This window comes from Petromyzon marinus, chromosome 42 (genome assembly GCF_048934315.1).
Source record: "Petromyzon marinus isolate PM22_M1 ecotype Great Lakes invasive population chromosome 42, UKy_Petmar_22M1.pri1.0, whole genome shotgun sequence".
Classification (NCBI taxonomy): domain Eukaryota; kingdom Metazoa; phylum Chordata; class Hyperoartia; order Petromyzontiformes; family Petromyzontidae; genus Petromyzon; species Petromyzon marinus.
In genome coordinates this window covers 5,266,766-5,287,500 of record NC_133708.1, presented here as the reverse complement: position 1 = coordinate 5,287,500, position 20,735 = coordinate 5,266,766, and the positions used below count along the sequence as shown (strand labels likewise).

The window sequence follows — 20,735 nt, the reverse complement described above, 5'->3', positions numbered from 1 at the left end:
AGTACGCGATCTAATCCAAAAAATATGGACGTAATAATGTTGTGGGCTTTAATGAAAATGTAAAATATATAGTAGTTGGGTTTTCAGACTTGTGTCTCCATGGTGTAGATTTGATTATTTATCATTTGCATTGCTAAACAGTTGTAGATGAACAGTATTGTGGCGATGTCAGAACATATTACATTTTATACTCTTTAGTTCTTTCGATAAAGTCACGTAGGTAGAAAAAATAAATGCTAAAGCACGGCGTTTCGGTTGCAACACGAGCAATCGTCATCAGGTAGAAAGACACAGCAGTGGAACTGCTGAACAAGAAAGGGCTGTTGCAACAAGAGGTTATATACAGGTTTGAGGTGGGTGTCACCGAAGGGTAAGTAGGCGGGGTAAGAGATGGAAAGGAGTCCCGTACGCACTCACAACAGCTGCACCAAAGGAGGCGTTTGGCGTTAGGAGAAGTGACAACACAAGAGTCAACACCCCACCTGGTTCATTACGTTCTTCCAAAGATTGCTAAATTTGAGAGAGACATACACACATAGGCACACACTGTCTCTTTGTCTCTGTGTGAGTCTCTCTCTGCTTGTGTCTGCGTCTCCGTGTTTATGTCTCTCAAATTTAGCAATCTTTGGAAGAACGTAATGAACCAGGTGGGGTGTTGACTCTTGCGTTGGCCGACTATGTTGTATTGCATTATATTTGCAAGTTTACTATGTTTGTTTTCTCATTCATTTGTACCTGATGATGGTTGCTTGTGTTTCAATTGAAACATCGTATTCTATTATTATTTAATTACATTTCTTTCTTCGTGACTTTCCCGAAAGAACCAGAGTGGCTTAGATTTCATAACTATAGCTGCAAGTGGACACGTTAAATCAAGCAGCATACGCTTTCTATTTTTTGTTTATGAATGGAACCCTGCCGAAGCAGGGTTACGAAAAATTGTTTAAGACTCATTAGAGTGTTCCTCTCCACGGAAATCTTTAGTAAAGGTATTTAAAAGCGTTTGTTTCAATTAGAGACAGTCAACAGTTTCAAAATAACAACAACCCACAAGAGGGACATTGCCACCAATACAGAATCCCCCACAGTTCCACAACACATGGAAAGTACTGACAACCACAACACTCTTTCCTGGTCTATCACATATATAGCAAACAAGAATCCGCAATTGCCGACCCGAGTCTCACTCCTCAATTCCCAGTACTATGGCTACATTTATTTTTATAAGTGCTGCCTTTATCAACATGCGCGGCATGGAGGCGGAGGCCACTGCCATTTCTTTTTTGCTGCCTCACTGCCCATTCGTGCCTTATCCACCTCCAGCACCCGCCAAAGCAGCCTGCAGGTCCGGCGGTAAACATCTGAAGGTGTCATATAGGTGGCCCTGGTCATCAAACCTCGCGCCTTCCACAAGGCTTCTTTTACAGCCCCAACAATGGCCCATGCCTGAGCCCAGGCCCTTCCCGCCTTCTGCCGAAAGACTCCCCAAATAATGCTTGGCACATTAACCATGACAGGATAGAAAGGTGCTAACAAAGGCCGGCACAGCTCCCACACTTCTTTCGCAAAAGAACATCGCACAAACACATGACCTGCATACTCATCCGCACTTAGGGGTGCGGGCCAATTAGCGTGAATGCATAAACGCTCTGCATGTCAGCCTATCCCAGACCGACAGCCAAGATATATCCCTTTGCACCTTAGTGCCTCGGAAGAAACGTTTCCCCATATTTGCTGGTGAAGGACACTCCGTGCACCTGGTACCCCTTCGCAGGCATCCTTCTTGACAATCTCAGCAAGGACACTTCGTGGGAGCCACGAATCTCTTACAAGGGCCGGCTCATATTCAAAAATGTACTTGCTAACCGCAGCACACAGCCACCCCTGCGTCAAGCGAGGGGCGTACAAAGAGGGAGTGAAGCCATCCCTAATCTACGTAGGAGCCATGCCAGTCTATATTGCACAAAATATGAGGCTTTTGCCTGGAGCCCATCTGCAAAAAACAAGCGAATTGTATTACAAAGATTGTACTCAGAATACGTGCGACGTTAGGGGCTGCCCTCCCACCGTTTGCAGGATTTTTATACATGGTCTCCCTCTTCACCCGGTCCATCCCACCCCCCAGATGAACCTGAAAAACAGCATCTCAATATAATGCAACGTTTGTGCACCTGGCAGAAAGGTGTATGCCAGGTAATTGAGCACAGGTAACATTTCTGCTTTCAAAACCAAAATCTTCCCTTCCATAGTAAGGCTTCTGGTCATCCATCTGACCAGCCTGCCCTTCACAACCTTCATCTTTTCCCTCCAGTTCCTTTTCCCAGAATCCTTTAGATAAAAGGTGACCCCCAATATCCTAATCCCTTCCACCTGTACTCTCAACTCCGTCGGGCAACCTTCGAAGAGCTTAGGGTTTCCAAAAAACACTATCACTCTTACTCAGGTTAATCGTAGATCCTGAGGCTGTGAAAAAGTCTTGCTAACTCCAAAACCCCCCAAACCGAGGAGACATCCCTACAGAACACCACGATATCATCCATATACAGAATTATTTTTACCTGCTCTCCACTCCCTGGGATGAAAACCCCTCGATTCCTCTGACTGGCTCTAACAGCCTGGGCAAAAGGTTCCATGCAAATAACAAACAAGACTGGTGACATGGGGCACCCTTGCCTCACACCCGATCTAACTGGAACAGCTTCAGACAGGACCCCATTTATCAAAAGTCTACTAGTAATATTACTATATAACTTTTGTACCCAACCAACTACAGTGAGGGAAAAAAGTATTTGATCCCCTGCTGATTTTGTACGTTTGCCCACTGACAAAGAAATGATCAGTCTATAATTTTAATGGTAGGTTTATTTGAACAGTGAGAGACAGAATAACAACAACAAAAATCCAGAAAAACGCATGTCAAAAATGTTATAAATTGATTTGTATTTTGATGAGGGAAATAAGTATTTGACCCCCTCTAAATCAGAATAATTTGTGGCTCCCAGGTGTCTTTTATACAGGTAACAAGCTAAGATTAGGAGCACACTCTTAAAGGGAGTGCTCCTAATCGCAATCATCAGATTCTAAACTCTCCACCATGGCCAAGACCAAAGAGTTATCCAAGGATGTCAGGGACAAGATTGCAGACCTACACAAGGCTGGAATTGGCTACAAGACCATTGCCAAGCAACTTGGTGAGAAGGTGACAACAGTTGGTGCAATTATTCGCAAATGGAAGAAACACAAAAGAACTGTCAATCTCCCTCGGCCTGGGACTCCATGCAAGATCTCACCTCGTGGAGTTGCAATCATCATGAGAACGGTGAGGAATCAGCCCAGAACTGCGCGGGAGGATCTTGTCAATGATCTCAAGGGAGCTGGGACCATAGTCACCAAGAAAACAATAGGTAACACTACGCCGTGAAGGACTGAAATCCTGCAGCGCCCGCAAGGTCCCCCTGCTCAAGAAAGCACATATACATGCCCGTCTGAAGTTTGCCAATGAACAACTGAATGATTCACAGGACAACTGGGTGAAAGTGTTGTGGTCAGATGAGACCAAAATGGAGCTCTTTGGCATCAACTCAACTCGCCGTGTTTGGGCGAGGAGGAGGAATGCTGCCTATGACCCCAAGAACACCATCCCCACCGGCCTAGCCAGGGTGCGAGTTCTGACCACTGACCCACTAGACCCGGCCCTTACGAGGACGTCGGGCCAGGAGTTCCCAGGATCTCACCGCTGAGCCGCATAGAGTCCCGGCCCTGATAAGGACAGCGGGGCTAGGGGTCTCAGGGTCCTATCTAGCTGGTCTTCGGCTTCTGTCTTCAACTGGTCCCGAGCCTGTAGAGAGGTCCGCCTTATATCCACCTCCCAGCCAAGGGGCGGGGTCCCGGGGGATCCTAAGGTACCCCGCAGCCCCCACCCGTTGGGAGGGGCCCCGGGAGATCCTAGGATACCCCACAGCCCATTTACGCCCCTACATTTGCATATGATTCAGGGCAATTCCGGTACAAATGGTTTTTGCTTCCACAAAGGTTGCATTGCGCTGGGGCTCGGCACTCATCCACTGCATGGTCCAGAGACTTGCAGCGGTAGCACACTCGTGCTTCACATGCCGCTGCCAGATGACCCCATCCACCGCACCTTCGGCAGAGCTTGGGTTGACAACGAAGCCTTTACCACCACCAATGGTGAGGGCACTCGGAATGTGTTGCAGGGCACCGACAGCAGCGCTTAGCCTCACCCGCCACTGTCTCGCACCAGTCCAGATGCCCAGTGAGTCCTGGACGCATTTGCAGTTTGACAACAGATGGCAATGCTGTCGCAGCCACACCTCCATATCATAATCCGGTAGCGATTCTTCGTACAAAAAGACCATCACCATTTTCGTGTCCAATTCTGACAGCAAATGCAGCTTGAGCAGAGACAGGGGCCTCTCGCCTGCTCTGCCGCCCGGCAAAGCTATCAAACATAATAGGTCCATGGGCTCAAATTGCAGCATTCTCATAACCACAGTTCGCACAAAAATCAACTGGTGCTGTTCCGCCGATGCAGGTTCTGCATTCACCTTAGCAGTCTGTGCCCGCTGGCCAGCAGACTCCCCGATGTCCGTAGCACTCCTGTCGAGGCCAGCAGGCATGTCCATCCTCCCCGCAGGAGTCGACGTAACTTGCTCATCCCGGATCATCTCCACAGCTTGGCAGGTCTCCATATCTATTGGCAAAGCACCCACTGGCCAGGGTACCCGCCTCTCCACGGAAATCTTTCGTAAAAGAGAAATCAGTAAATTTCGATTTAAAGCTTTCGTGACTGCAAGGATTCATCTTGGTTCATCAAGGACTGCATACTGATGTACCCCCCCTGGTGAGACATTGCTTAACCAACACATACTTCACCTGGAATGGAACTTTCTACAAACAAACTGAGGGCACCCCAATGGGCTCCCCCCTATCTCCGGTTGTAGCCAACGTATTCATGGAAAAATTTGAAACTGACGCCATCCAGACTGCCACTCTACGCCCGACCTTATGGAAGAGGTACGTGGATGACACCTTTGTCATCTGGCCACATGGCCAGCCTGCTCTAGACCAATTCCGCGACCACATCAATTCCATACACCCAGCCATCATATTTACCATGGAGGTCGAAAAAGATGGCAAACTACCCTTTTTGGATGTCTTAATTAAAAGGAGACATGATGGTTCAATGAGCCACTCTGTCTACAGGAAAGCTACCCATACAGATGCTTACTTGAAACCGGATTCCCACCACCATCCATCCCAGAAGAACTCCCTCATCAAGACTCTATACCATAGAGCCCAATGCATTTCCGACCAGGAATACATTACCAGTGAACTCAAGCACGTACACCAGGCTCTCAGGGCTAATGGTTACTCCGACTACACAATCCGCAAAGCCATCACTCCAGTCATGAAGAAGGATCCTCTTGTGGAGCCACTCAAAACCATCACCTTACCCTACATTGCAGGGGTCACTAAAAAGATCTCCAAAATCCTGAATAAACACAAGATCCAGGTCCGATTCAACACAGTACATAAAATGCATGATCTAGTTCCATCTGTAAAATATGCTGTTCCAGACATACAGTACCCGGGCGTTTACAAACTAAAGAGCCTCTGTGGTAGTAGCTACATTGGAGAAACCAAACGACATATCTCGGACCGCATCTGCGAACATAAAGCAGACTTGAAACATGGTAGAACGAACTCCTCTGCCGTGGCAGATCACTGTTATAATTCAGTGGGCTCACATGACATTGACTTCTCCAAGACGGAGGTTCTTTGCAAACCAACTGGCTACCATGAGAGATTCGTTCATGAGGCCATTCACATATACAAGCACATAGACAATTTCAACCGAGAAGATGGATTTTGGCTTAGTAACCATTGGAAAGATGTTTTAAACCATTTCCGTTCTTAATTGTATTTTACAATGACCTTCGGACCGCAGCTCTTTCGCTGGCATTGACTCTTAATACCTCTCACACCACGGTTAGTGATATGGTTTACAACATGGAGTATAACAGCGCCTCGCAGCTGTCTCTCTCCCCCTCCTCTGTTCCGACCATGGATGAACTCGTCCGTCTGAACGGGGCCCGTAGCTATCCGTGTTGCTAAAGTTGAGGGTAAGAATCCACCCATTTTTTTCGCCATATAGCATTGTGATATATAACGACTTATTGTTGGTAGCTTAGCTGATTGGAGAATATATAGAGTTTATTGATAACATTGAGGTAATTTATATTTTAGTTTTTTATTGGTTCACTATATAGTATTCATTAGATATTGTAGTGTATATCCAGTTACTGTGAATAGCTCAGATGTGTAGGCCTTGACTTCAACATAGCCATTTCTGTGACCAGTCACAAGCTAATCACTCAGTTATTTCAATGCTAAATTCGCCTAGTTATTTCAATGCTAAATTCTCCTGTTTGATTTATACTAGGTGCCTCTGTGAATGTATATGCTCTGATTTTAACATAGCTATTTATGTGACCAGTTACAAGCTAATCACTCAGCTATTTCAATGCTAAATTATATGCTAATTCCTTTGTCAAGGGGTGCCTCTGCGGATGTGTATGCTTTAACTTAGCTATTTCAATGCTAAATTCTATGCTAATTCATTTGTCAAGGGGTGCCTCTGCGGATGTGTATGCTTTAACTTTAACATAGCCATTTCTGTGACCAGTCACAAGCTAATCACTCAGCCATTTCAATGCTAAATTCTATGATAATTCCTTTGTCAAGGCGCTTTGTTTCTTCTCACACAGCTTAAAGCTGTCCTCCAGACAGTCTCGTCCCTTCACTTGATGAAGGCCGCTTGTGTTGTGGCCGAAACGTCATGAGAATATTATTGCGTTATTTTATTTTATCAATTTATTATTTTATTCTCATTCTACGTGACTTTACCAAAAGAACCATAGAAGAGAAACCAGTAAAGTTTAGAGGTACCACTCATAGGTACTTATATGAACACACTTTCTATGTATCCTATGGGGCCTTTACTTGGTGACCACCTTTTCATGAAATTTTACTTTCATAATATTAAATATTCGTATAATACATCTTTAAATTAGTGATTGTTTAATTCTTATTCATCTGTCTACGCGAAAGTTATTGAAGTTAAAGAAATAGTATGCATGCTCTATTAGTATAATTAATTCAAGCTGTGCATAACCTCCTGGGCTCCTGGCCAGGCCCGGTTCGTCCACTAGGGGACGTTTGGGAAACCATGCCAACCAAGCAACTGGAGATGAGAAATTATCTTTATAATAAAATGTCACGATTTTTTTTAACGCGAATTGCCTAACGAAGATAACATTTTAAGTTGTTCGTATTAGAAACCGCTGCTTGCAACGCTGTGGTCTGATTTGTGCCTCGGGGAGGTCTCGGGGCAGCTGTGAAGGCGACCGAGTGAGGGATAGGGAATGTTTTAACAAATCTTGTAATTTATTATCTCCAGAATGTTTAATCAAGCACCAGTAGGAACCATGCGCATTTGAAAAGGCTATCATTGTGTGCTTGTACACTTTCGCTAAACTCTTCTTTTATGACTGTTTAAATCCCACATCACGAGCGGAAAATAAATTCCTCCCCATATGCTTCGGGTTTTCCAATGCAAATAGTCGTATATAACGTCGTATTTTCTGCAAATACGGCAGCAAAATGTTGGTTCTGTTTTGTTTGAACAAAGGGAGTCCTGCCAAAGCAGGACGACGAAAAATTGTTTAAGACTCATTAGAGTGTTCCTCTCCACGGAAATCTTTAGTAAAAGGCGAAAGATTTATTCGCTCTGAAGAGAAACCAGAGTAAAGCATTGTAGCCCACTCTCCCTTTACTTATACGAAGCAGACATACATTTACCGTATGGGGACTCTGGCGTGTACATTACTGTGATTATAATATTATCTATTCTCGCACGTCAAATGCTACACGAACATTTATATCATACTATTAGAACGTTTGTAGTTTCATTGAGTCGAAGGGTCATCGTTTTAATGACTCTTCCCGAGCGTTTTATGCGTGCTCATTACTTATGCACAACTGACGTAAAATAGCGGACACGCCTTCCTTTTACTGTTTCCGGCCGTTCGCCTCTCCAAACACCCACATTCCATTCTTCTCTGTCTGTTGAATAATAATACACAGCTTTGTTGTCGGTCTATAAATACGCGGCTCAGGCAAATCAAATTCAGATAAATTAAGCTTTATTTACAGCGAAGCAATGTACAAAGTTTAATGAATAATAAACGCCAACAAATCAACACAATGTATGCAATGTCGAGTTTCTGGCCTGCTCTGCTAACCGGGGGTGCCGGGTGGAGCAGCAAACTTAAACACCAAATAATTCCACTGCATGTTGATTCACTGTGAATAACCCTACCAATAATTATAGGTGCAGTTGATCGTCGATTATCCGGCTTCCAACATTATCCGGCGGTCCCGGAAAAAAAAACGCTCAAGAGGTTGTACACAACGTCAAACACGTGGTGTTTAAACAAGAGCGTAGTAGCTAACATGCTTTCGAGATTGGAGTGGTAAGTACGGTACAATGTACAGTATACAGTACATTCTTAAAGTGATTTTAAAAAAACAACTGAAATACACCTAAAACATGTTATGCAAGAATGTGCAAAAATAAGCTTTTTTACGCGCTTTCATTTAAACTCACTGTTGTATCCTCAAATCTTGTAACTCAATGTTAACCCACTTCCCAATGTGGTATCGACTGCAAACTTGGTATACGTATGTCATACTGATGACAATACTATATTCTATCATAAAAAAATAAAGAAAATATTTTTAAACAATCTTTTTCATATGTTATATTTTTCGGCGTGGGTCTACTGACGTTGGCTTAATTGACCACGGTCCCTTAGGTTGTGGCAAGCTTCGGGGCCACTTCCTGGAGTCGTGGAGTTCTGCCATTACTAGTACATTTCATAAAAGCGTGTTTTAAAAAAATGTATTGAAAATTCTACTTATTAAACAATGGTGTTAAGTGATTATCCGGCGTTTTTAAAAATGCGTCGCCCCCTTCTCCCCTTGATAATCAATGATCTACTGTACTGCATATTCTGAAACTAACATGATCCATTGTAATTTATATGATACTAGCTTTACTACCCGGCTTCGCCCGAGGAGGGTGCGTGACGTCAGCAGGGACACTGCGTGACGTCAGCAGGCAGACTGCGTGACGCTCCCGCATGCTGATGACATCACATGTGACGTCACTGCTCACTTGCCGTGCAAAATATATCCATTATTGCGCCCCCCCCCTCCTCCAAAATACAAAAGTCTATTTGATACTTTTTGCATTGTGTACAGTCTGGAAGCTGTTCGTGTTTTTGTTTGTTGTGGTTGCATCCGATTCAAGAGCCGAATGGCTCACAGGGCTATACCAAAATAAATTAACTGAACTGAATGTCAAATTTCAAGTTTGTTGCATGTTGGGAAGTATGCTAAACATTTCGAACAGACACATTCACAAATTTCCCTTATATATAGATATACATTAACTCCCCCCTTGGTCTTTGCACCTGATCAGTTCACAATGATTTGACATCACCTTTCCTCTATTTAAGACCAAAATAGGAAGTCTTCTTCACAATTCTGGCTAATCGCCCAATGAAGATTGTTGCAATCACCAGCGAAATGTCATACTCGAATTGTAAATGTTGTGGGTTTACTCTCCAAAACACCGGTGTGCTGTACTAGTAACTTCCAACATTACGTAACAAACCTTACTAATTGGCTGTACGGGTGGTGGTGGGTTTAACGACGCATTTAGTGATTATGGGGGTTCCAGCTGCGATCTTCTTGTGCGACGTCTGTCCTGCAAGGTAGCCACCACCTTCCAAATGCCATGCGTATACTATATTATTTGACTACCTAAGAAGGGACTGCACAGGGAAACGTTCGCGCCTTGTCGGCGTTCACCTTAATCTGGGTCCCCGTGTGCTCCGGATCGTCACGAGAGCTTTCTTGATGGCGCTGCGCAGATGTCCACTATCGCATCAAATTCAATATCGCATCAAATTCAATATATTACTAGGGGTTATTCGGGGGTGGCTGCGGCGCCCCTCAACCATTTACGGCCTTCGGCCAGGAAAGTCACAAAAAATTGCACACGAACGATGCATTCACGCAAGCACCTGATGCTCCGTTTTGAAGTTTTCAAATGAAACATCTCTGAATTGTACAATGTTTTGAATTAGATCATTTTATTTCTTCGTTAAAAGCTTATATCATTTTACATCTTGAAGACTTCATTGAAAATGACATCTCGTGTGAATTTTCTCTCGTGGTTAAGTAGATGGCCTTGCTGGGGGTTCAGTTCGATGCGGACTTTCACCTGTTTGGGATTGCGGGATCGAGATAAGGCGACGTAGCGCTGCTGGCCATGCGAGATGACCGCCGTCTGCAGATCGATGGCAACGTAATCGAACGTCTGCCCCTGCACCTCTGTCGTTCATGCAGGGGGTGCGTAGGTTTCCAGCGCTCCCTGCATGAAAACGACGTAAAGTGTAGCATTCATCACAGATAGATAAAGTTGCGCGCTTATACTGGTAGGAACGAAGTTGTAAACTGAGTGTACCAGCCCAATAGATTAATGCGTCCGTCCATCCGTCCGTCCCCTTGCAATACTTTAACGAAGTGAAATCTCGTGCTGTTGGGGTGTAAAAATAAAATTGCGCAAAATTCCAATGTTCCTACCAGCCCACCCTGCAGGGACCTGTTATAAGAGTATAGGCGGCGCCCCCCAACAACCTAGTATGTATATAATTACTCTCTCTCTCCCCTCTTGCCCCTCCCCCCTTTCTTACCTATATAACCTCTTACCACGGCAGCTCTCTCTCCCACTTCAGCAAAAAAAAACATTCTTGCTGTGTGTGTTTGTTATGTTATTTTACTTTCATAGTGGAAAAAGTCAGCACTGTTACATGAGTGCTGTACTTGTTTTAGTGTTCAAATGCACTGCTGGATGAAAGGCAGTCACGTAGTCACTTTAAGATGTTTTTTTTTCATTTTTTTGTTTGTTGCGGTTGCACCCGATTCAAGAGCCGAATGGCTCACAGGGCTATACCAAATAAATGAAACTGAAAGGCTGTGCGCTTGTCGTGGTTGGAGGCGTGACGTCAATACACACGAACGCGGCTGAGGTGTTGTGAAAGAGAGGCGACGTCACCGCCCATACGTGCGTGATGACGCGCGCGTCGGGGACGTCATCTCACCCGTGCCTGTTCGGGGGCGTACATGTTTGTGAGGGGCGCACCTCTGGTTGGCTGCTTGGTCCCGGTCACGTGACGCACTTCAACCAATCCGTGGGTGTTTATATATTAGGATGGGGGGGATCCCCCCCCCCCCCCAATATTCAAATATGCTCAAATTGTCCCCCCCCCCATTATATTGCTATAAAATAGATTTCTGTTTATATCATTGTGGTTGTGGTTGTACTTTATTAATCCCTAATCTCTGCCATTACATACAATGAAACAAGAAAATGTAAAAAAGAAAAAAAAAACAGAACAATGTAATACAATATACACTATTAGACATTATTGTAAAAAATAAATACAAATTCCATCCTATGTGTTAGTGACGTTTTGTTAATATTTTATGAAGGAAATGGCAGAAAATCGTTTTCAAATTTAGATTTTTTTCTGGGGGAGGACCCCCAGACCCCCTGAAAGATTTGGTCCCCCACAATGTTGACTTCATGGCTACGGCCTTGGTGTGACCTACTCCTGCTATCGTTGAGGTGGGTATCGCACGCGACTTTCCCCACCATCGTCGCCACCATCGTGGTTGCAGAGGTGGCAGGGGTCTCTCAACTCATCTATACCAAGCCTCACATTCTCTTAATTCACATATGGTTTCTTTATGTGAGGTCCCAATACGAATCGATCAGGTAAAACACAGCAAGTTATAGAAGACATTTTAAACTATCCTCCGGTGGTGTCAATTTCAGCAATTAGGCCGACATTCCACTAATAGTTGACCCATCAAAAAGCCTTAGCCACTTAACGCTAAAATTTTCATTATTCAATGTCCGTTCACTTAACAATAAATAATTAGTTATAAATGAAATACTCACCGGTAACAAACTCGATTGCATGTTTTTAACAGAAACCTGGCTAAATAGTAACGGATCCGCTGTGCTGATTGAAGCTTCACCCCTGTGCAACAGTTTTGCAAATTCATTCAGGCAAGGAAAAAAGGGTGGCGATACAGCTGCAATTTACTACTATAATGAGCCAAGAATGTCTTTGTATCCCGCGCGTGATGTCACTCCACATGAGGCCAACCCCCCCCCTCATTAATATTCATGAGTGGGTGCATTTTTACACGAACACAGAGGAAGGTCGTGCTCAAATAAATAATGTATTACGCAAAGTCGCTTCAAATGTGACGTTTCTTTATAGAAAGTGACGGAAAAATATCAATCTACGCAGCATAGTTATAAATCCGTGCGTGACGTCACTGAATATGAGGCCCTCCCACCCTCATTAATATCCAGGTGGACATTTACACTAACGCACAAAAAGGTCGCGCGGGAATTAAAAAACTTTTACGCAAATGCGTTCCAAATTTTACGTCGCATTATAGAAAGCGAGGGAAAATAATATTTCTACGCAGCATCACAGTGTATCATTTTCATTCACTTATTTAATCCGTTCTTGAAACAACAGGCAAATCTCATTTATGCTTCTAAATTATGTTGAAAAAGAAATGTCTCGGTTATTTTCCATATAGTGCATCGAATTCACGTTTATTTAAAACCAAGCGAGCGACAGAAGAAGACAAAAAAGTAGCAGAGCCGTTAATTTGAACAAATTGAAAGTCACTTAGATGCAGTGCTACAGTGACATTAAGTGAGCTGCTGTTTTATGCCATAATTTCGCGCTAGAATCACTGGCATTCATACAGTGCTACAGTGAAAATGCAGTGAGGTGCTTTACGACGTAGTTTTGTGCAAAATGCACTGCCATTGATACAGCACTACAGTGTAATGCAGTCAAGTGTTTGCTGACATACTTTCGTGAAATATTCACTGCCATTTAATTTCCACGTACAATTATATTCTGGTCAATTTTGTCCGACCTTTAATGCTTTTGTTTGCTCTTTGTTAATTGCAAAGTTACTTCTGACAGTATCAGCAGCCTAATTTCTTCACTCTTCGCTATTAATCGTCCTTCGGGGATGAAAAATGTTTCAGTTCAAAGCTGCCAGTCAGTTGAAAACAGTGCTAAAGTGAAGTCAAGTGTTTGTTCCAATTATAAAGTGACAGAGATTGCTTGCCTTTGCACTTGCACAAGATACAGAACAGTTCCTGGTCAAAACATTCACCAATTTTCATGCTTCTTTTTGCTCATTTTATGCAAAATTTGGCGCCTCTGTCGATCACACTGCCCATGTACAGTGTCTAAAACGCGCAAGGCAACCTTCAACCTCAGCGAGCTAAAGCAGAAAATAATAACGGATCAGAGCAGTCAATAAAAAAAATGTAAAGATCAATCTTAAACATCATCATGGGACTTCCTTTGCCAGTACCAAAATATAAGAATAAGTTTTCCCCTTTTTTCTGGCAACAAAACAGGTGTTAAGATGTTAAAACATCAAACTAAAAGTTTTACGAGGAATCATGTCTGCATTAACCACAATACTTGTGGTCAGAATGCAAACAGACATGAATCCCGGGCGAAGCCGGGTAGTAAAGCTGGTATATAGGCATAAACGCGAGGGCAATAGGTATTCTTAGGGAACCATAATATTTATTTTATTTATTTTATTACAACTGTCAACCGTAGTCAGTCCCAAGGTTGTCGTCAGCCTTCACTGCTCTGCGTGGCAGCCCTCACCGCACGCGAGCTGAACACTCTGGGCATCAGCGAGCACGTGGGTCGTCAAAGTTTCTGACGCGTGGTGGGTGGAGGGTCGCTTGGGGTTGGGTTAGTGTCGGCGGTGTGGTTACAAGGTTGGTGAGGACACACTGCCCCCTACTGCTGCTATAGAGTGGGATCTTTCTTTGGTTGGAGTAATGTTTAAAGAAAACATGCAGCGCCGTATGTAGATAATAGATTACAGTTGGTATGTATAATACATACAGTAAAGGACAGTACAGTATATTTATTAAAATATGTTTGTTAAAATACAGTATTTTAAAAAGCTAACGGATGCTGACCAAGTTATTGGGCCACGTTTACGGGTCCGCCATTGGTCCAATACTGTAATTATGTACAATGAACACAATGTGAAGTAAACTATGTGCATTATACTATTACCTTTACTTTAATAACCCTCGTGTAAAAACATGAATGGAAATTAAATAATCACTGATTTTAAGTTGTATCAAAGCACGTTTTAATTTGACTAAAATCGCGAAGAACAGGTCCCATAGGATAAATGTAGCGAGTGGTCATATACGTACCTAAGAGTGGTGCGCTAACCTTTACTCTGGTTTCTCTTCAGAGCGAATAAATCTTTCGCCTTTTACTAAAGATTTCCGTGGAGAGGAACACTCTAATGAGTCTTAAACTATTTTTCGTCGTCCTGCTTTGGCAGGACTCCCTTTGTTCAAACAAAACAGAATGAACATCTTTCAGCCGGTATATGCTGTACTTACAGTAAGTGCTGTGTTGAATACGACTTTTCGTATTGGGAAACCAAACCATATGGTAAGGAGTTTCTTTTCTGCTCGTGATGTGGGATTTTAACAGTCATAAAGAAGAGTTTAGCGAAAGTGTACAAGCACAAAACGATAGGGGTTTCCTTTAAATGAAAATAAAATAGTGAGGCTAATGGTGGGTACGGGTGCTTCACGTTATGAAAAGAGAGGGGGAGGGGAACGCTGTGTTAATGGCGACATAGTTTATGCAGCTATGTATTATCTGATCGTCCTTTTAACTGCTAGTACGACTTTTTGGCAGGCCCTTTCCAAGGCCGTCGATTGCCCTTCGTTCCGACCGCAGGTATTGCGGTCAATGCAAACATGACTCCTTGTAAAAAAAAAGGTGTCAGTTTCGTTGCCAGATAAAAGGGTAAAATAAATTATATTTTGTTACTGGCAAATGAGGTTTCCAATGGCGTTTGCAGCTTGTTTGGGTTTCTTACGTATGGGCTTGACAAAATGCAAACATGATACAGTTACTGCCCACGGTTAAACAAAACAACACGTCAAATCTGATATTTATTACGAAGGGAGCCCTGCATAAGTAGGGCGACGAAAAATAGTTTAAGACTCATTAGAGTGTTCCTCTCCACGGAAATCTTTAGTAAAAGGCGAAAGATTTATTCGCTCTGAAGAGAAACCAGAGTAAAGCATTAAGCCCACTCGCCTCATACTTATAGGAAGCAGATGTACATTTACCTTATGGGTGATTTTGCATACTTTACTGTAGTTAAAATATTAATTATTCTCAAACGCCAAAACACCTTTTATATTATGCTATTGTAATATATTTTTTTTATTGTGTTGACTCTAAGGTTAATCGTTTAAATTCTTTAAGCGTTTAAGTCATGCTCATTACGTATGCACGAATGACGTGCCCGTGACGTCGAAGTCACGCCTTCATTACATCCGGCTGTTCGCCTCTCCCAAGCGCTGACATTTCAGTTTTTTGCTCTGCCCTTGCGGTCAGGCGGCGGGTTGTGGCCTTGCCTCACGAGGTGATCGCCTACCCCCAAGGTGTTCGGGGTAAATGGAGACTTGAGCAGTGTCCGGTGGGCCCATGAAGCTCAAGCCACCATGGGCCGCTGCTGATGTACGATGGCTGTGGTGAAGGAGAGCGCCCGGAGCTCAGCCGTCAAGCCAGCGTTTACTCTCGCGCTGAACTCGTCCTTATACGACCATCTAATACAGTATTGTCCTCTACACTCATTGACGTTTGTAATCTACACAACGACCGGAAATAAAATAGTTTGCAGCTTGTTTGGGCTTCTTACGTATGGCTTGACAAAATGCAAACATGAAACAGTTGAATGGATACTCTGATCGTACCATCCGCCAAGCTGTTTCTCCCTCCATACAGAAACAACCACTTGATACTCCGATCAAAACCATCACACTACCATATATCGCAGGCGTTACTAAAAAGATCTCCAAAATTCTAAACAAACACAAGATCCTGGTCCGGTTCAATACAGTACACAAAATCCGTGACCTGATCCCTTCTGTGAAGGATGTCATTCCTGACTGACAGTTCCCCGGAGTTTACAGATTGATCTGCACCTGTGGTGACTGCTATATCGGGGAGACGAAACGACATGTCTCTGACCGAATTCGCGAGCACAAATCAGATTTGAAACAGCTGATCACTGTTACAAACGCTGTGGGTGATCACGATATAGTTTTCTCCGATACCAAGGTTCTCTGTAAACCCACGGGTTTTTATCAAAGGTTTGTCCACGAGGCAATTCAGATTTACAAACACAGACCCAATTTCAACCGAGAGGATGGTTTCAAATTAAGCAATCATTGGAAAGATGTTCTAAATCATACCAAACATTAAACTAATTTTCAATGGTACAGTATATTTATTCAAGTAGTGGCATCCCAAACTTTCACAGTAGTACATCATTTTATGCTAATTCCAAGCTTTCACAGTAGTACATTTTATGCTAATTCCTTTGTCAAGGCGTTTTCTTGTTTACCCCCTCACAGCTTAAAGGAGGCGACCTGCGCTTGGCTGTCTTCACTCCAACGCTGTCCTCTGAACAATCTGGTCCCTTCACCTGATGAAGGCCACGTGTGTTGTGGCCGAAACGTCGTGTTTTTTGTTGTTTTATTTTTTTACCTACGTGACCGAATATAACCAAAGCGTATGATACAGTTACTGCCCACGGTTAAACAAAATAACAAGTTAAATCTGATATTTCTTTACGAAGGGAGCCCTACAAATGTAGGGCGACGAAAAATAGTTTAAGACTCATTAGAGTGTTCCTCTCCACGGAAATCTTTAGTAAAAGGCGAAAGATTTATTCGCTCTGAAGAGAAACCAGAGTAAAGAATGAGGCTCACTCACCCGTTACTTATACGAAGCAGATATACATTTACCTTATGGGTAATTTTGCATACTTTACTGTAGTTAAATATGAATTATTCTCAAACGTCAAAACACCTTTTATATTATGCTATTGTAATATATTTGTAATTGTATTGACTCTAAGGTTAATTGTTTAAATTCTTCTGAAAGCGTTTAAGTCGTGCTCATTACGTATGCACGAATGACGTGACGTCGAAGTCACGCCTTCCTTACATCCGGCTGTTCGCCTCTCCCAAGCGCCGACATTTCAGTTTTTTGCTCTGCCCTTGCGGTCAGGCGGCGGGTTGTGGCCTTGCCTCACGAGATGATCGCCTACCCCCCGAGGTGTTCGGGGTAAATGGAGACTTGAGCAGTGTCCGGTGGGCCCATGAAGCTCAAGCCACCATGGGCCGCTGCTGATGTACGACGGCTGTGGTGAAGGAGAGCGCCCGGAGCTCAGCCATCAAGCCAGCGTTTACTCTCACGCTGAAACTCGTCCTTATACGACCATTTAATACAGTATTGTCCTCTACACTCATTGACGTTTGTAATCTACACAACGACCGGAAATAAAAGAGTTTGCAGCTTGTTTGGGCTTCTTACGTATGGCTTGACAAAATGCAAACATGAGACAGTTGAATAGATACTCTGACCGTACCATCCGCCAAGCTGTTTCTCCCTCCATACAGAAACAACCACTTGATACTCCGATCAAAACCATCACACTACCATATATCGCAGGCGTTACTAAAAAGATCTCCAAAATTCTAAACAAACACAAGATCCTGGTCCGGTTCAATACAGTACACAAAATCCGTGACCTGATCCCTTCCGTGAAGGATGTCATTCCTGACTGACAGTACCCCGGAGTTTACAGATTGATCTGCACCTGTGGTGACTGCTATATCGGGGAGACGAAACGACATGTCTCTGACCGAATTTGCGAGCACAAATCAGATTTGAAACAGCTGATCACTGTTACAAACGCTGTGGGTGATCACGATATAGTTTTCTCCGATACCAAGGTTCTCTGTAAACCCACGGGTTTTTATCAGAGATTTGTCCACGAGGCAATTCAGATTTACAATTTCAACCGAGAGGATGGTTTCAAATTAAGCAATCATTGGAAAGATGTTCTAAATCATACCAAACATTAAACTAATTTTCAATGGTACAGTATATTTATTCAAGTAGTGGCATCCCAAACTTTCACAGTAGTACATCATTTTATGCTAATTCCAAGCTTTCACAGTAGTACATTTTATGCTAATTTCTTTGTCAAGGCGTTTTCTTGTTTACCCCCTCACAGCTTAAAGGAGGCGACCTGCGCTTGGCTGTCTTCACTCCAACGCTGTCCTCTGAACAATCTGGTCCCTTCACCTGATGAAGGCCACATGTGTTGTGGCCGAAACGTCGTGTTTTTTGTTGTTTTATTTTTTTACCTACGTGACCGAACATAACCAAAGAGTATGATAGAGTTACTGCCCACGGTGAAACAAAATAACAAGTTAAATCTGATATTTCTTTACGAAGGGAGCCCTACAAATGTAGGGCGACGAAAAATAGTTTAAGACTCATTAGAGTGTTCCTCTCCACGGAAATCTTTAGTAAAAGGCGAAAGATTTATTCGCTCTGAAGAGAAACCAGAGTAAAGAATGAGACCCACTCACCCGTTACTTATACGAAGCAGATATACATTTACCTTATGGGTAATTTTGCATATTTTACTGTAGTTAAATATTAATTATTCTCAAACGTCAAAACACCTTTTATATTATGCTATTGTAATATATTTTTAATTGTATTGACTCTAAGGTTAATTGTTAAAAAATTTCTGTAAGCGTTTAAGTCGTGCTCATTACGTATGCACGAATGACGTGCCGTGACGTCGAAGTCACGCCTTCATTACATCGGCTGTTCGCCTCTCCCAAGCGCCGACATTTCAGTTTTTTGCTCTGCCCTTGCGATCAGGCGGCGGGTTGTGGCCTTGCCTCACGAGATGATCGCCTACCCCCCGAGGTGTTCGGGGTAAATGGAGACTTGAGCAGTGTCCGGTGGGCCCATGAAGCTCAAGCCACCATGGGCCGCTGCTGATGTACGACGGCTGTGGTGAAGGAGAGCGCCCGGAGCTCAGCCATCAAGCCAGCGTTTACTCTCGCGCTGAAACTCGTCCTTATACGACCATTTAATACAGTATTGTCCTCTACACTCATTGCACTCAAATAAAATAGTTTGCAGCTTGATAATTGGTTTCTTTTACCCTTTTATCCGTCAACAAAACTGACACCTTTTTTACAAGGAGTCATGTTTACATTGACCACAATACCTGCGGTCGGAACGCAAACAAAAAACAACAAAAACCAACAACTCTGATAATGTATGTGGCACTGTCCTTTAAATTGATGGGTCCACACCTGAGACAGCTTTCCTTAGAGCCTCGTCTCACATGGTGTTGGACCAGATGACGCCAAAAGGCGCACAACTCAGACAATGCACCATCAGAGTATGAGAGCTCGGGGTAAGCATTTACACCATTAGAAACCTCATTTGCCAGTAACAAAATATGAAAAAAAAATTGTTACCCTTTTTATCTGGCAACAAAACTGTGAGACGAGGCTCTTAGGAAAGCTGTCTCAGGTGTGGACCAATCAATTTCAAGGACAGTGCATACATTACCGCAGGTATTGCGGTCAATGCAAACATGACTCCTTGTAAAAAAAATGTGTCAGTTTTGTTGCCAGATAAAAGGGTAAAATTTTTTTATCATATTTTGTTACTGGCAAATGAGGTTTCCAATGGAGTTTGCAGCTTGTTTGGGCTTCTTACGTATAGCTTGACAAAATGCAAACATGAGACAGTTACTGCCCACGGTTAAACAAAATAACACGTTAAATCTGATATTTTATTATGAAGGGAGCCCCACAAAAGCAGGGCGAAGAAAAATTGTTTAAGACTCATTAGAGTGTTCCTCTCCACGGAAATCTTTAGTAAAAGGCGAAAGATTTATTCGCTCTGAAGAGAAACCAGAGTAAATTATAACTCACCACTCTTAAGCACTTATATTAATGCACGCGATCTTTATCCTATGGGGTCTTTACTTCGTGACCACATTTACATTAAATTGAAGTTTCATATAATACAATATTCATATAATACATCTTAAAATTAGTGATTCTTTCATTCTTATTAATGTATCTATGCGAGGGTTATTTAAGTAAAAGAAATAGTATACACACTCTATTTACTTCACGCTGTGCATAAATTATAGTATTTGACCAATGGGGAGCGGTCTGGGCCTCTTCCCCCTCCTAGCTCCTGACCAGGCGCGGTTTGTCCACTAGGGGGCGATGGGGCACCGCCCGAAACAACAACTGGAGATGCGAAATTTTACTGGTAGGAACGAAGTTGTAAACTGAGTGTACCATCCTGCAATTGATTAATGTGTCCGTCCGTCCATCCCCTTTCAATACTTTAACGAAGTGAAATCTCGTGCTGTTGTGTGTAAAATCAGCAATAGACAGCGCAGAGACTTGTATGTCTAATAAAATTGCGCAAAATTCCAATGTCCCTACCAGCCCACCCTGCAGGGACCTGTTTTTATCATTAAATGTAAATTATTTCAACGTGCATTGCTTGCAACGCGGCGGTCTGATTTGTGCCTCGGGGAGGTCTCGGGGCAGCTGTGAAAGCGAC

General features: G+C 43.2%; 6 non-coding genes across 6 annotated transcripts; 1 reads left to right on the top strand and 5 right to left on the bottom strand.

Annotated features, from left to right (window-relative positions):
- Window positions 1–7,713: 7,713 nt before the first annotated feature.
- Window positions 7,714–7,830, bottom strand: LOC116951320 (U5 spliceosomal RNA). Its single transcript, XR_004404169.1, has one exon. It is a non-coding gene; the product is annotated as a U5 spliceosomal RNA (small nuclear RNA).
- A 6,640-nt stretch (window positions 7,831–14,470) lies between these two features.
- Window positions 14,471–14,587, top strand: LOC116951331 (U5 spliceosomal RNA). Its single transcript, XR_004404180.2, has one exon. It is a non-coding gene; the product is annotated as a U5 spliceosomal RNA (small nuclear RNA).
- Window positions 14,588–15,221: 634 nt separating this feature from the next.
- Window positions 15,222–15,338, bottom strand: LOC142930695 (U5 spliceosomal RNA). The gene has a single exon (XR_012946646.1). It is a non-coding gene; the product is annotated as a U5 spliceosomal RNA (small nuclear RNA).
- A 1,569-nt stretch (window positions 15,339–16,907) lies between these two features.
- LOC116951333 (U5 spliceosomal RNA) lies at window positions 16,908–17,024 on the bottom strand. Its single transcript, XR_004404182.2, has one exon. It is a non-coding gene; the product is annotated as a U5 spliceosomal RNA (small nuclear RNA).
- Window positions 17,025–18,577: 1,553 nt separating this feature from the next.
- Window positions 18,578–18,694, bottom strand: LOC116951324 (U5 spliceosomal RNA). Its single transcript, XR_004404173.1, has one exon. It is a non-coding gene; the product is annotated as a U5 spliceosomal RNA (small nuclear RNA).
- Window positions 18,695–19,957: 1,263 nt separating this feature from the next.
- On the bottom strand, window positions 19,958–20,074 carry LOC116951329 (U5 spliceosomal RNA). The gene has a single exon (XR_004404178.1). It is a non-coding gene; the product is annotated as a U5 spliceosomal RNA (small nuclear RNA).
- Between the last annotated feature and the right edge of the window lie 661 nt (window positions 20,075–20,735).